Below are 16,724 nucleotides of genomic sequence, written 5' to 3'. Positions count from 1 at the left end.
AGAATGCATCATTCATTAATTTTAGTTGTGCCTTTTTACATAAATGAGTAAGGCATGTAGTAGTAGAAGACTACTAAGGAATCTTAGGACATTGTATACATATAAATAAATGCATATATATTTAAGATCAGAATTTAGTGCCCAGACTTTTGACTTGCAACTTTGTCATGTCTAATCTTTACTCACCAAGTTTGCAAAACCTCATGCTGCACCAACGAAATTTTTCTGCTTTTCATTCAGCACTTAAATGTCTCACATCTTTAACTTTATTTTAATGCATCTGCTGGTCATTCATTCCTAAACTATCTTCTTTGCTCTTCCATCCCTTACCACTGCAGTTTGAAAAGTCCAACATTAACTGTTTCTATGGAAACTATTAGAGAGGTAATATCTGTAATGCACAAGAAAAAGAGGTAATAGGAAAAATTGATTGAGAAGTGTCACTTGCATTATGCACTGTTTCATAGCTCGGCAAGAACTAATTCAGCAAATAATACTCTTTCCGAATGTTAGACAGAGTTAGAAGGATAGAAAGATCATTGTTTCATCTGGGAGAATGACTCACAAGTTTGTAATGAATTACACTCAGTTCTTTTGTAAGATTCTTTGCAATCACTATATTTTAAAAACTTGTCTGTCTTCTGATTTGATTTAAAAAGCATTTCCTTTTTATCTCAAATTCTGTGTTGTGGTGGATGCTCTCATCATGCCCCCCTCACACCGAACAACCTCAGCAAAATAGTTAATCTTCAATTTCTATTTTTCTCCTGTTGTGTACCTACATGTACAACAAAATTATGGGCATGAGCTTTTGAAGTCAGTTCAGTTAATTTGGCAGCCTCTTTAATGCATATCATTTTTCTATCACTTCCATCAAAAATATGTCACTGGAGTTCCTCTTCATGTTTCAGAGGAAAGAAAATATTCTTGTGAGAACGTGTATCCAATCAGAGAGAAAATAAGCTTAGCAATTACAGGCATATAGGCTTCCTTGACGAAAGAGACATTTTTCTGTAATAGTTCAGCTGCTGTCATCAATTATTCAAAGCTCAATTTAGATGTTGTTGTTCTTTAAACTCTGCTGGTTGACCGATTTGGGATTAATGTGCTAGCACTAGCCATAAGCTACCTCACCCTGCCTTCGCTGTAAACTGCTCTCTGCTCCGTAGCACTGAGTTCCCCTGACTCTTAATTAACTACTCTGACCATCCTGTAAGGCTGCGCAGACTGATTAGCCCCACAAGTGGAGCAGCAAACACATTGATGGCTCTTTCTTATTTGACATGGAGGTGTAGAGGTCTCAGTGGGTATTTCTTTTCCAAATACATTGTGTAACAGTTAGGACTGTTTCTCCTAGAATAATATTAATACAAATATGTCAAAGCTGTAAAATTTATTGACTCCTAAGATAATCATTAATGGGAAGAAAATACATTAAAAATAAAATAAAATAGAACCCAAGAAATTCAGCAACTCATGATATCCATACCATTTTGTGGGATCGCGTGATTTCAGACTTGTAAAGCCCTCTTCAAGATCTTTGAGCTGCACTGGGTGCCTCTCTCCAAAACCGTCCTTATTATTTCACTGCCCTTTCTTTTAATCCTCAGCTTGGAAGCTGTCTGTTGTCTTAGCCTAGCCTTTCCATAGAGTTGATTTGCTACATTCCTCAACAGTAAACTATAACATTTAACAGTCAACTGTAGTCATGTTTTCTATTTTTTCCATCCATTATTAGAAGGAATTATTTTAACACATTCCAGGGACCAGCACAGTGCCTAATACCACATACTGCACAATAACTTTTCAGTGAGTGAATAAAGAATTCTTTACATCTTTTTTCCCTCTTTGAAATTCCTTGTGACAATATAGCAAATTGAGTAGGACTTTTGGGAATAAACCAGAGGCAATAATTAGGTTACATCAATATCAATTATAGTGTGATTCTATGTAATGCTAGCTTGTTGTTGTGGTATAAAATTATTTATTTCAGTGATCCTTCTGATGAAAAAAAATCCTTTCAAAGAAATTATGAATAAATTATAGGGAATTAAGTCAAATCCTTCCTGTCCACTTGTTTTCTATAATATGTCCAGAGAAATCACTCCATATTTTCTAGAGCAATTTGGAACTCACTGGTTCTTCATTGAAAGGATCTGACCCTCTCTGGGTTTTCACTTCCTCGGTACTTTGATTCTCTGTCTGGTTTCATTGCCAGCATTCTTCCTTGAGCCTTTCCTAGTCTCATATTAGCCCTTCACTGTTTTGTTTTGGGGGTGGTGGTGATAAAGAGAAATTCACTACTCAAGAAGATATGGGTAATTTGTTAGAAATTAAAGTATCTTTGAAACTTTTACAAGGAAAAAAATGATGTGTCTCTGTCTCTCTTTTTTTGCTTCTCCCACCAACCAGGGTGATATACTGTCTTTGCAACAAAGGATCACGTTGTGCTCATCTGATTATTTTTTTCGTGTCTCGATTTTTGAGATGCACAAAGTAATTATACAGTGGTTTTCTTCAAATGATTGGTTGTCAACATTGCATCTTCAACTCAGTACTCTGAAAGCTGTCTTCAGACCATGACTAGGGTAAATTTTAGTTTTTCTCACCATCCGTCTTTCTGAAATCCACACCATAAGAACATTTGATAACATGCTGAGAAACCACACATCTTCAGTCAATAATTCTCCAAAGACGCCCTTGGAAGTAGCCAAACTCTTCTGCCCTTATTACCTCTAATGCTTTTACTCTTTCCCTCATTAAAACAATAAATGGCATGAAAGTCAAGGTTTTTTTTTTTTTTTTTTTTATTAATAATACTTAGTCTAAGACAGAAGATTTTGATAAAATCAATTAAAGCCAAATGTATGTAAGTATTAACAAACTTCATAGGCTCCCTGGATGGATAAGTTATTTCAGTTTGTAAGTTAGAGCTCAGAAGCCAAACAACTCCTGTATAATGAACTAAAGAACTAAATACAAGTAGATAGTAACCTTAGCACAATGATGGACAGAGAGTCAAAATTCACAGGAGATTGAGACATCTACTAACATAACATCTATATCCTTCATGTGAAGAGATGGAGACTAATAAGGCAAGCTTTAAATTCCTTACTAATTATTACCTGAGACAAAATTCCCCTGATCTATGCACTGGTTAACTCTTGCTATCTTTTCCTCAAATGGCTAACATTTGTTGACCTCTTATTATTTTATAGCAGGCACTATTCTCACAGAGAGTATAAATAACTTGCTCAAGGTCATACAACTGATAAATGGCTGAGCCGAGATTCAAACCCAGATAGGCCAGATCCAGAGTATGTGATCCCAACCTCTATACTTCCTTCATCATTAGCGACTATATTACTCTTCCATTGCTATTATAACAACTTACCCACAAACTAGGTGGCTTGAACAACACAAATTTCTGAAATGGCTTGCACTGGCTAAAGTCAAGATGTTGGCAAGGCTGTGTGCCTTCTAGAGGCTCTAGAGGAGAAGCTATTTCCTTGCCTTTTCCAGCTTTTAATGGCCATCTGCATTCTTTGGTTCGTGGCCCCTTCCTCCATCTTCAAAGCCAGCAGAGTAGTATCTTCAAAAGTCTATTTCTCTCTGTTTCAGTCATCACATCATCTTCCCTCTATAACTGATTCTCTTTCCTCCCTTATAAGAGAGAGGACCCTTTTAACTACATTGGGCCCATCCAGATAATCCAGGATAATCTCCCCACCACAAAATATTTAACTTAATCACAACTGAAAAACCCCTTGAACTATGTAAGGTAATTTATTCGCAGGTTTGGGGTGTTAGGACATGAACATCTTTGGGGGGTCATTATTCACCCTACCACAGTAAGTCACAATTAATTTGAAAGAGAAGTATCTGCATTGCATATGGGAATTAGAAGCGATTGTTGTGGCTCTTGATCTCACTCTCCCACACTTTTTCACATCTGAATTATGGGTCATTTCTCAAATAAGACTAAATCAATACTTTCTCTGTTTTATATGGAAAAAAGTGCTTTGAGGTCTTCTTAGTACATATATACTTCAAGATTATGGCTGTAATTTTACATAGAAAATTCTTACTTGCTTCTAGACACACATAGACCCTAAAACAAAGACTATACAGCCAAAAGCCCAGGTTGTAAATGGAGCATCTCCAATGTGAAAATGATCTATTACCAGACCCTACTGCATGAATGTGGACTCAGGTGGTGCTGAACCTGCAAACAACCACGATTACAGATGGCAGGTGGATGGAGCTAAAGATAGCTCAAGACAGAAATTCTTCTGTATCTCCTTACTATTTTCTTCTATCAGACGTAGAAAATTTAAAACATAAATTTAAGAGATGGGGTAGTATGCCAAGTACTTAGCAAAACTCACTGGACAAAAAAACTAAATTCAAATCTAAGCCCAACAGTGAAGATATTATTAGAAATTTCATCATATGTAAATTAAATATGATAATTACCTTCCTTCTTGTTTCCTTCTATAGAGGATGGAACGGTACCAGTTACCCTAGTTGGGGAGGTGGTAGAGGTGATGAAGAGTCACATTATGAGATATTGTCAGTAACATTTCCTGTCTATGGCTTCTGCATAGACTCCTGCAGGTATTCTGAGCAGGGAGAACAAGAGAACCACTGCCAGCTCAAGACTTCCAGGTACAGTACTGTTCTTGACAAACCTTTAAAAATGTGTATTGCATGAGAAAAAGGCTAACTTTACATTTACATACTTAATGTATGCACTGATCTCTTTGTTGTGCTTCAGGTGCATGTATCTGTTTTTCTCATATACTTAGCATTTCAAAACACTATTTTTTTAAAAAATTTTGAGGAGACTAGTCAATCAGTTTAAGTAACGGCCAACGCAAAATTTCCCCTGATATTTTAACATGCCTCTTTAGAAAACTGCACACAATTGTAACAGAGCAAACAAAGCCAATTCGCTTTTACAATGAAATAGCTTAATGCTTTCCTTAAAGGTGGAACTTGATTAATTTCTTTTATGCGGCTGAGCAGGATGATCCAAGAAGAAAGATGTCATGTAGCTACAGCGTATTATTATTCATTATAACAAAGGCCATGATAATAACAACCCAATAATAGAATATGAATAGACTTTAGAGCAATGACACAATGGAATTTACAGAAGGCAGCAAGCAGCTTTAAAGAAAACAGGATAGGGACTTCTCATGGCAAAAAATGAATCTTGTTGATGCCAGGGAAATGAAATAGAAACTGGCCCTGCTCTATTCTAATTTTACATTTACTTGGCAGGAGAAGCTCAGATCTATGGAAGAACACCATGCCCTTTCCCAATGGATACAGGAAGAAGTTATTCCTATCAGCTTGTGTTTAATGTTATGAATCTGACTTACTTGTCAGCATCATGATTCATGACAGTGAACAGAGAGAGCGTGAAGCCTGCATTTCCGTGGGGTGGGAATAGATTATAGTATTTAGACAGCTTTCATGTCCAGTCTCAGCCAGTCTTGCTGGACATAAAAGAAACTTCAGAAAATTCTCCAGATCTGCTACAGACTCAGCGAGATCCAGGGAGATGAATCATTACTTGCTGAAGGTAAGTGTCATGAATATATCATTGACGCTTACACCAGCAACCTCAGGGAAAAATCCTGTTCTTGTGTGGGAATGAAAAATGCACATTAATCCTAAATAAAATTAGAGATATGTGTTGAGATTTTCTCTGTCTCTATCCTAATGGGCTGGTGAAAAACTACCTAAGGGAGAGAGCACTTATATACATGTGTATTATGCTTGCTGATTGAATTAGGTGGCAATTTCTCTCTGTTCGACAACAAATGTCTCCACCGGTGATTTGAGTTCCATTCTTACTGACCATACTTCAGGACTTGGCCCTAGATTTGCTCTCTCCTTGGTTACTCAACACACATCAGGCAATTATTATGTACAAGATATTGTGCTATGTTATAGAGACACAGCTTTAAAAGACAACCTGAGCTCAAAAAAACTAGGTCAAAAAACCCCTGAGACATCATCCCCCAAAAATGTTATCATAGAGCTGTGTACAGAGCACTTGGGGGAAAAGGAGGGCATTTCTGAGGAAGTTTGATGGTAAGAGTCAGGGGCTTCTTCCTGAGGATATAACATATGGATTTGATTTTGTGGGATGATTAAGCACTTGATATTTGGAGAAAAGGGGGAAGGAAGAAGCAGTATTTTGGTTAGAAGGAATAATATACATAAAATCATGGAGAAAAAATAATGAATATATTATATTAAAAGAATAGCTAGATATCAGAGTGTTGGAATATAGGGCTCATTACTGAATTGGAGAGGAAGAGAAGATGAAACTAAATGGGCCGGTTGGTGAAACTCAGTAAATACTATGCTACACAGAAATTCTAAACTTTATTATGTATTTACTTTATTTTCTATTGTATTTAAGTTGATTTGTGGGTTAGAAATATAATGTTGATGGAAAGTGGCTTGGGGAGGTGATAACAGAGGCAGGAAGAATCAATCGAGTGAGAGGGAATGGAGGCAGTATGAGAGTGAGATGCAGAGGAAGAAATAAAACTGAAAAATATAGTAGAGATGAAATTGAAAGTATTTGGTGACATTTGTAAACACACGCAGAAAAAGAGCTTGTGTTTATCTTGAGTTATTGTGCAAACATGAATGTTTTTAGGGAGGAAGGCAGTGGAGTAATAGAGAGAAAGTAAAGAAATCAGCCAGGAGCTGATTGAGTGAGTACGTCCAGGAGGAGACGAGCAAGATCAAGTTGAGCTTGGATCGAATATAAGCTCTGGACTGAATGTAAGGATTTGGGAGTCAGTAGGATGGTGATCTTTCAGGCCAAGGCTATAAAGTAGAATACCTAGAAGCACGCGTTGGCAGAGGAGAGAGCGGCACACAAAACCCAAAGCAATGCTAATGAGACATGTGTTCATTTCGCTCTGCTCATGAAGTTTCACCTCAGTGAGGGTATCTGGAAAGAGGGAGGGCGTGGATTTGATGACAACGCTGAGTCCTCCACCTCTCTTGGACTCCTCTATGTGTCTTCCCCACTTATCCATTCCACAAGTCATACTTGTACATCAGGCTTTACTGAAGTGTCCAAAAAAATAACAAGACACAATATGTGAAGAAAAGATTTTGAATCTCCCACAGTTCAAGGGAAAAGCAGTCTAGAAGCTAAACTTTTCATGATGTGTGTTCCGATTGCACCCCAGTTTCTAACTTTGCTTGTCCTTTCCAAAAGATCCTCCCCTAAATCTGCTGTATGACTCGACAGCCATCTGTTACAATACGACAGCCACTTCCCAAGGGGCTTGATCTCCTCCTTGGTTTCCTCCTTCCCCAGCAACACGTCTGCACATCTGGGTTATTTAGCCTAAAATAACATACCTCATGGGGCTCTGATAAAAGAACCCAGGGTGGCTGTAAGGACTCAAGGTCTAGTCTCCTTAAGTTCTCCCTGTGAGTTTGGTGTGCAAATGTATGCCTTTTAATTTTTGAGTGTCCAGAGAATAACTGTTGGAGTATGAATGTACTTCATTCTCTAGAATTCCTACTATACCAGTGAGAAACTGATGTTGACTAAATGAACCTGGTCCACATGAGGTGATTCAGGTTAGGCTACCCGATGTTGGATCTGGGGGTTCAGTTAAACTTCCCATAAATCTAATATGACCTTCCCTCATCCATAGACATCAGCAGCAGTAATTGTGTTCTTATAATATGGAGCCAGAGGCTTGCCCTGTGTCTGTGCTGGTAAATATTTCTGGTCTTGCCACATATTCCAGTGGCACTGACTTCTTTCTCTTTCTTTAGAACAAATTTATCCAAGTGGAGTCTGTGCCAGGCCTTTTCATCCATCCAAGCCTCTTGTTGACAGTTGTTAATCCAGCAAAAGGCAGGGTATAACAGGAGTGAGAAGTCATTGAAACATGTAAATGTGGTGACAGACATTGACAGTGATGGGAAAGAGTGAAGGATAAATTCAGGGGAAGGATTTTTAGGATTAGAAAGATTCGAGAACATTTGTAGTCTAAAAGAAAAGCGTAAGTAGGGAGGAAGAGATTGAAGATACTAAAGAGATGGTGTAATTGATGGTTCAGGAGCCCAGCAGAATCAGGAGAGTTTGGAATGAAGGACTTAAGTGGAAGCATCTAACATTGTTGTTCCCTCTTCCCCAAGAACAGAAGAAATGGGTGAGTGATATGAACCATTTTTATGTTTGTCTATCACAGGTCCCAGACTAAAACAAAAGACATTTAAGGACAGAAGGCAGTTTTATCCCCCCGGGGCCTGTCAATCTGTCTCTTTGCTTACACAAGTGCAAACTGAGAGTTGTGGGAAACAGAAAAACTGTGAAGTGCTTGCCAACAAGAAGCCAATGCTTCAGGTGGGAAGACAGAACAGCAAGCAGCTATGAAATAGTTGTAACTATTTTATAATAATTTTCTAAATGTGGTCATCTTACTCCTGTACTAAAACAGGAAGGGACTGAAGAGTCACTTACAAATGTGACACCTTTTTACAAGAAAGAAAGTGTTTAATGTAAAGAGATGGGAACTAATCCGTAATTGTGGTAGAATGGAAACCCTGATTTTCCAGGATTATAGAATTCAAAGTATTTTGCTTCTGCTCTTATTTGGATCATTTTGTATCAACTTCATGAACTTGAAAGTTGTAGAACCAGAAAAAAAAAAAAACACATTGCTAGAATGATTTTGGACCAAACTAACCAATTTCAGAAATATCTAATTGAAATTGATACTAGAATTAAAGACAATGGTAAATATGGACACTATACAAAAATCACAACCATGAATCCATGAAATACCAATAGTGATTGGAGGACAGGAAGGGAGGAAAGAACTTTGGATCTGACATTGACACTCAAGAGTTGAACTTATTAAGAAAGATGTTATATGTGGCCCACTCCTTCTCTCTGTCTGTCTCTTTATTTCTCTCTCTCTCTCACACACACACACATACACACACACAGAACAGGAGGGGTTTGATAGAATTCATCCCACAGAAAGAGACTGTGGGATGTCTCCCATAAGAGTGTGCGCTCAGTTCTAGTTCAGGCTGGAGAATCTGGATTCCATTCCTAGCTCCAACAGGACTTCGGTTCCAAATTACCACACTGAGTTGCCACAATAAATATTATCTTTGAAAACTCTTAAAGCTCCATAGAGAAGTGTCTTATAACTACTCAATGATACATTACTTAAATTGGCAAACCAGGACAGCAGCAAGGCCGTGAGGCGTATAATAGCAAAACAACAAAGGATGGCCAAAAATGATGTTGGAACATTTCTGGGTGTGAATCATTGTGATTATAGAACTCGCTTGATAGGCAACCACGCAGCAGGTTTTGAGACAAAATAAAGTGGAATTTAAGTGTCCTATCTTAACTGGGAAATATATATGCCCTGGTAATGCATAAGCTATTCATGGTAGAGTTGACCCTGGGACCTGCTTCTAGCCAATGAGATCTGAACCAAACTTTACTGAGAAAGGTGGCGTTATAAAAAGATTTCTTTATAAAAGAGGACAGATGAAGCAGGTTCTATTCTTCATTGTTTCTTTCTGTCTCCCATGGCGATGTAATGGCTGGATCTGCAGCAGACATCTTGTGACCGTGAGACAAGCACAGAGATGAAAACCAGCATTCTGAGACGACAAAGCAGAAAGGAAAAAAGATCCTAAGACATCCTTGAGCAAATAAGCCAACACTATCAACAGTGAAACTCTGGATATCTTGTTACGTAAGGAAAAGTACATCCCAACATTTAAGCTAATTTTTGTTAACATACTGTTGCTTGCAGCCAAGTATATTTCTAACTAATATGCCATTGGTTTCCCTGATTAGGAAGATTTTCCTTATTCTCTGGCTACATTCTTGTCTTGTTTTTCTCTGGCACTTAATTTGCCAGAGAAGCTCAACCCTAAAGTCCTCAAAACATCCTACTGTCACCAGCTAATTGCCCTAAGGAACTCAAGGGTGGGTTTGGGAGCAATTAACTGTTTTCCCAAATTGTTTTTTTACCCCCCTTTTGTTTTGTTAAGGAGATGCAATCACCAACCACCCTGAACCAGACCAAGCCTCACCACAAGAGCTATGCCTATGGCCTTTGCCTTATTTTTAGTGCTAAGATCTCTCCAGGAGGAGCTTAGGCCTTGTTACCATAACCTGCAGTGTCTGCGGAAGCATGTTTCCAACTGAGTCTGCGCAAGTGAATGCCCACTTCTCCCTTTTGAATATTCATTCCCCATCCCAAATAAAAGGTCCTTGCTTCCCTTTGTTTGGGGAGGCCATGATTTTGGAAATTATTCTGCATGGTCTCCTATTTGCTGCAAATATACTTTACTTTATGAGACAACTACTTCTGGCAGAGAGTCTGATTTAACTTGCCAGGAGGCAAACCCGCTTTGGTTTTGGTAACACTAATCAAAATCTTTATCCATTTCCTTATCAACTGTTCTTATTACATTCTATTGTCCACTGATTGCCTACTGCTTCTATCCTAATAACCATTCTCATCCCCCTTACCCTCTGTCTACTCCACAAGTAGGAAGTGCTTAAATTAGTTCATTTTCATATTACCTCTAACTTCCACCCAGTTCTCATCACAGAAAAAAAGCACTCCTTATTCATGTCTACCACTACCGTCCCACCTTGTTCAGACCCTATGCTATGACTAATCCCACTTCCGTTTAGCCATTCATCAATATTTATTGAGCCCGTGCTGTATGCACATGTTGTGAGCAGGGCAGAACACTTAATCATTGTGTGCAGACTCCAAAGGAAGATTATCTAGGTTCAAATCCTGTGACTTTGGGGAGTTCATTAAACTCTTGGTGCATGAGTTCCCTCATCTGTAAAATGGGGATAATAATATCACATATAGTTCCTAGGATTTTGTGACAATTAAGTGAGTTCATTCATCTAAAAGTATGGAGCACAGTGTCTGGCTCATCATAAGAACTCAGTACACATGGTTTATGGACCACGGCATTTACAAAGTTGTTTAACCTACACTTCTGCAATCAGGAACTTACAGTCAACGTGAAGGGGGGGGGGGGTCTTCATATAAAATTACAATTTTAGATGGAATATTTGTGCCAGTAAAAGAAGGTTAAAACAAAGAAAAACTTATTTCTAGTTTGGGTGATAAAGACCTCAGGAAAGGGAAATTTTGAACTTAGTCCTGAAACTACTGTATACAGGCTTTCTCCTTCCCCTCATTTATGCAGCCTTTTTAAAGTCTTCCTTGGTCATCAATCCCCCAGTTGAACCTGGCTCTGTTTCCTTAGGAAACAGGAGCGTCCTTTTAATCATTTGGGGATGGAGTGATCATGCGAGCCAATGGAGCTCTGCACGCAATTTGCACACAGAGCACTAAAGTGAAGCTATGCCCTCTGCTCTGGCTGGTTCCACAGGCCCCTGGATGTAGCCAGCTCTCCGCAGCCCTTCAGGATAAAACTCTTTTAATTCCTCTTCCAGTCACTTCCGTCTAGCCCTGGCTGACCTATTTGATGGTAGAGATGGGATAGCTTTGGCGTGAGTTGCACCAAGGGTATGGGGTAGGGAAGAGCTAAGCTGCTATAAATTTTCCACATGCTGCTCAAGCTCTAGGTGACCAGGAGCTGGGCAGAGGCTGAGTCTGTCTGGGGAAGATTCAAGCTGCAGGGAGGGGCCATGATGCTCCAGCTGACCCTGACCCTGGAAGGGCTGCATCTACAGTGCTCCCTCATCTAATACGGTGCTCTGGCTCAGGGTGCCTGTGACAGGGACCCTTATCAATGGTGTACAGAGAGAGGGAAATCCTTCTGTGTTGTGTTTTAGTATCATGCCCCAGTGTTACAGTTCTGTCATTTTAATACATGGTCTCTAGCCAGGGAGCAAGCCAGGTGTGGACTTGCTCCAGGGTCTACTACAGGCTCCCTTTGTTTTCTAGACATATATATATATTAACGTTAATTTCCAAAATATACATATATGTTAGGGGAATGGTGTAATGACTTTCCACGTGTCCATTACCTAGCTTCCACAATTATGATCAATAAAGCAGTTTCAAAAAAGTCACTCAAAATACATGTGTCTTGTTAGGCTATTCACCCAGGACAACTTGCTCTATATTTACCTATTTAAATATTGATGTAAATAAATACTTATAAATATTATAAATATAAATACTTAAATATTTATATAAATACTTGTTCTATATTTACGTGAATAAGTGCCCTAGTAGCCCTAACAAGGAATGTTTGTCTTAAGGTGATTTTCTGTCTTCGACTTCACCTAGAATCAGGTAGCAACCTCTCTAGTTAGAAGGAAAATGTGCATGTATGCGCACACACACACATACACACACAGTCACACACATGCCTAGGCATATACTAACATTTCACCTCTGGCGAGGCACCAGGTTATATGTTCATTCTTATTTGATTGGTCACAGAGCTTTAGCATCTGTCTGTATCTGTGGCTTTATCTTACACCTAGCCTTTCCCATCATGCTGCTCTCCTTGCATCTCTACCCAAGTTGCTGTCAGGTAGAGAAATTGTGCTTTGGCCCGCATCAGGGCCCCAGGGCTGCAGTGAGTAACTGTGAAGTCCGTCCCTTGCAGCCCTCACCCTCCCTCTGCTCTTCTCCCTGCCCTCTGTCACTTCCTTGTGTTAGTTAAGTCCATATCTCTCACCCCCACAAGATTGAATGTAGGGGTCACGACCTGTTCATCGACAAATCACCTAGAATAAAATGCATAGATACAGCAGCTAATCTGTGTCCTGAGAAGCCCGGTTCAAAGATTCACAACCCCTGCCGCCCACACTCCTGCAGCAAGAGGATCCTCGCTCTAGACATGACACTCTTGCCCGCAAAATCATAATTGCTTCCTGTTGCCTAGCATATTAAATTGCTACTCCTCATCCGGGTTATGGAGATCTTCTGCCCAAACTCCGGCCTTTCTCATAGCTGGTATCACTCCTCTCACAGAGAATCTGTGATCAACGAAAACTAAGCCATTTCTGGTTCTCATCCAGACCATGCCCCTTCCTCTGGGCCTTAGGGCATTTTATTTCGTCTCTCCTTTTCTCTACCAACAGTCTCTCAGCTTCTTCCAAATACCCCTGCACAAAGAAGAAACCGCTCTCCCGATCTCTCCTTCTCTGCTTAGGAAGGCTCCAGGTCTCATACGCTTCCTTTAACTTCCATTTCTCTTTCTTCAAGACTTTATTCAGGAAGGACTCACCTTCCTTGCCTGGGTTGTGTTTTCCTAACTGGACCCCAGGCCCTTGAAAGCCGTTGCTTTTTCATCATGCCAGCTGGGCCTAACGCCGAGTTCTTCATCAAGGACACACTCAATAAATGTCATTGATCGACAGGCAGCAGTAAAGATTTTGTTTTGTTTTGTTTTTATGGTAGCAACTTCTCTCACAAAAAGAGGATGGACTTCTGACCTCCAAGTTGTTGTCATTGTTGTTTTTAAACATGCAACACGGTAATGTATTCCTAAGCTTGTTTTCCTCAATGTTTCACACCACTTAGACTAATGAAAGAAATTCATCATTTAGGAGCTTGTTTCAATTGCAAATACTAGAAAGTGCTCCAGGAAAACGAAAACAAAAATCTATGGCTCTAGGGTGCTTCTTGACATAAAAATATCTGTGTTTTCTTTCTGATAGAAAAAAGAAGAAAAGAAAAATACTCTGTGCTGGCAAGGGGCAAGTTCAGGCAGCTAATGGATCTTTCTGTCAGCTGTCATTTGTTTCTACGAAGTGTTCCATACCCTTTACCAGAGATGAATACCGCTCATGTCTACAGAAAGACCCGGGGTGGCGTGAGGTGGGATGCAGGCATTTCAAAGTCATTCTTCTTCTCCATCTCTGCCTGTGTTGTTCAAGTGCCTATTTTCAATTTGCAGTTGTGCTGGGAAAACGTTTTGATTCTTGATTTAGAATGTGCGCTCTCACAAGGTTCCAAGAGGGTTTCAGGCAGAGAGATAAAGCCTGTCTCTTTATGTTTCTTTGCAGCATGTGCTCTGTGGCAATAATACATACCCCACACTGTGCTTAAATCCCTGGTTTTATGAAAGTCAGTCCAACCCCTGTTTGGCGAGCCAGTTGACATGCAAGGACTGTTCCCTGAGGATGCAAGCCAGTTGCAGCACCTTCTCTCTCATCCTTTCTTTGTTTCCCGTACTATTCATGATTCTTAGGAAAATTACAGCATGAAAGGCACAGGAGAAACTGGAACTGCAGTAAAAGTCAGCTGTAAACAATATATCTGACACTGCTGACGATAGTAACAAGACCTTTTTTATGCAGATAATAAGGCTTGGCTTCTATGCTTTGAGCAAGGGTGAAACAAACGTTCAGGCACCAACCAGCCGAGTCCCAGATTACCTAGGCCAACTAGGGGCCCACAAACTCTTTTCCCAGGTAATATAATCTGCAAATAAACCACGTCCAAGAAAACTGAGCGAAAGTTCAAATGCATTATAAGCTAAGACTGTCAAGCCAAGAACATACAATCAGACTGTCTGTAGCCAGAGGGGTTTGATCTCACCTCAGAAACAGCCTTCCATCTAACAAAATACTAAAAAGGCTTCCAAAACTTTTACCATTCTCGCCAAAATGTATCTTTCATCACTTTAGCAAAGTGCTGTAAACTCCTTGGAGAGGAGATTCTATATTTATGCAGAATGTTGTCATCTAGATGCTGGTATTTACCAGATTTTATTTCATAACATTTTTTTTTTTTTCCCAGTCAAACTAGCTGGATTGAATTTCAAAACTGAGCTTTCTTTTCAGAGGTACTGGTGGGGCATGGGGAGGTTGAAGAGCATCAAATCAAAATCTAATGAAGTTTCTAATGATCAAATAAATAATCACTTGACATTTATTGCCATGCTTGGCAATCTGCAGAAATGGAATAGAGCAGAGATGCCGGCAGCCCCATTTCCCATAGATTTACATTATGCCACCACATAGAATTAAGCTGACATAAGCTCTTTAAGACCCACTAAAGCAGCAGATTTTATACAACTTGTTTAGGTTTTTTTTTTTTTTTTCCCTCTCCATGATCCCGTATTCCCTGAATAACTCTTTCCATCCATTTTCTATTCCTTGTTCTTTTGAGAGGCCTGCTGGAGCCTTCCCTTCATGTCATTTCAGGCTATAACCCTGCAGTTTGAGTTTATCTTAGCTGTAAAATGCAACAGTAATTTATATGCTCCCTTACTCCAGCCTCCTCTGAGGCACTGGCTGCCAGCTGTCTACCCAGCAGTTTAAAGAAAGAGCTGTAATGAGCGAGAGTGCGGCGGGGGAGGGGGCGGCGCCACATCAGAGTGCTTTATTTCTGCTTCCTTAGTGAGCACTGGATCCACATAAATGGCATTTTCTGGTGCTGACTGACAGCCCCATAACCTCCTTCCTCCCCTCCAGCCCCACCTCCCCCCTTCCTGCCTCACACCGGCCTTATGGGGACAGGTTTTCTTGTTTCTTCCTTTCATTTCTGAGTCAAGGAGAACAGAGCGAAAAGATGAGACGAAGCCTGGGGCAGCTGTGATGTGGCATGTGGCGTGGGGTGTGAGTTTTGAGTGCAAACCTTGCCCCTCTGTATCAAGAATATGCTCTTGGAGCTGCAAGATACAGCTTCCCAGTAGCTTCACACACTTGACGCCGTTCAATTTTTGCTGGGCTATTGTGGTTATATTTTTTGAGGTGATTCAATTGAGGTTTCTTTTCTTTTTTAAAATATTCCAGCAGTAGGCTTATTTGCCTCGTATGTTTTTTAAAAAATAGAGGACACAGTCATTTTTGTCTCAAATCCAAAATCTATTCCCCAAGCACTCTCTCTATCCAATTTTTTTTGGGGGTAAAATATGCCCTCTTTCATGCACAGTAGCACACACAACAAGTTCTGAGAGTGTGATTCAGCCCAAAGCAGGCACAAAGAATTTTTCCCTGGACTGCTAAAACCATATGGCTGTCTTTTGTCAGTCCATTGAAAAAAAAATCCCACTTCACTAGAGGGAAAGAAAAGATTTGAAACTCTCTGTATTAAGAGTTCAGTATTAAAGCTGTTGCTGTGTAGGAGATAGAAATGCGCCCTTGCTAAGGATCTGATTCCTTTTCTGTGATATTTCTCAATGTGTTGACTATTAACATCTCCAAGGAAGACCTTGTCGCTTTGGGATTCATATCTGCCACATCTCCCTTTAGCTTTGTGTAATCTCGATGTTTGCCGAAACTGATATATCTCAGCAGACATCAGAAAAGCAAAACCTAGGAGCTGTGTTGAAGAAGGCTGAGCTCCAGCCCAGTGGAACGCAGTTTGAAGGAAGGAGGGGAGCAGCAGTTAACTCTTGCAGATACTGGCCTTTCCTTGATTCAGTCACCACAGAATGGTCTTTTTGGATTATTTGTCTTTCCTTAGCTAGGTCTACTGGCCACAATTGTACTTTCAATGGAGAAATGATTCACAATCTGACAAATACCTCACATATCTTTTTTTGTGGCTCTCGTTTATTCTTTTATAGCTTGAAAAACGTAGGAAAGATTCTCATGTTTAGGAAACATAAATTTCCCTCAGGTTTCACAGAGAGGATGGAATAATAGCTTCTTTCTGACTGTTTAACATAATATCTTTGTGATATTTCATTGTAACTATAATTTCGGGGGAATTTGCAGAGAGAAAACAGGAGAA

At 39.8% G+C, this 16,724-nt stretch overlaps 1 long non-coding RNA gene across 1 annotated transcript; it reads left to right on the top strand.

The window, feature by feature from the left end:
- Positions 1-5,176: 5,176 nt before the first annotated feature.
- LOC138917566 (uncharacterized) lies at positions 5,177-10,335 on the top strand. Its single transcript, XR_011425749.1, has 3 exons — positions 5,177-5,590; positions 9,634-9,776; positions 10,078-10,335. It is a non-coding gene; the product is annotated as an uncharacterized lncRNA (long non-coding RNA).
- The last annotated feature ends 6,389 nt before the right edge of the window (positions 10,336-16,724 follow it).

This window comes from Equus caballus, chromosome 14 (assembly GCF_041296265.1).
Source record: "Equus caballus isolate H_3958 breed thoroughbred chromosome 14, TB-T2T, whole genome shotgun sequence".
NCBI classification, from domain to species: Eukaryota; Metazoa; Chordata; class Mammalia; order Perissodactyla; family Equidae; genus Equus; species Equus caballus.
This window is presented reverse-complemented; position numbering and strand designations above follow the sequence as displayed.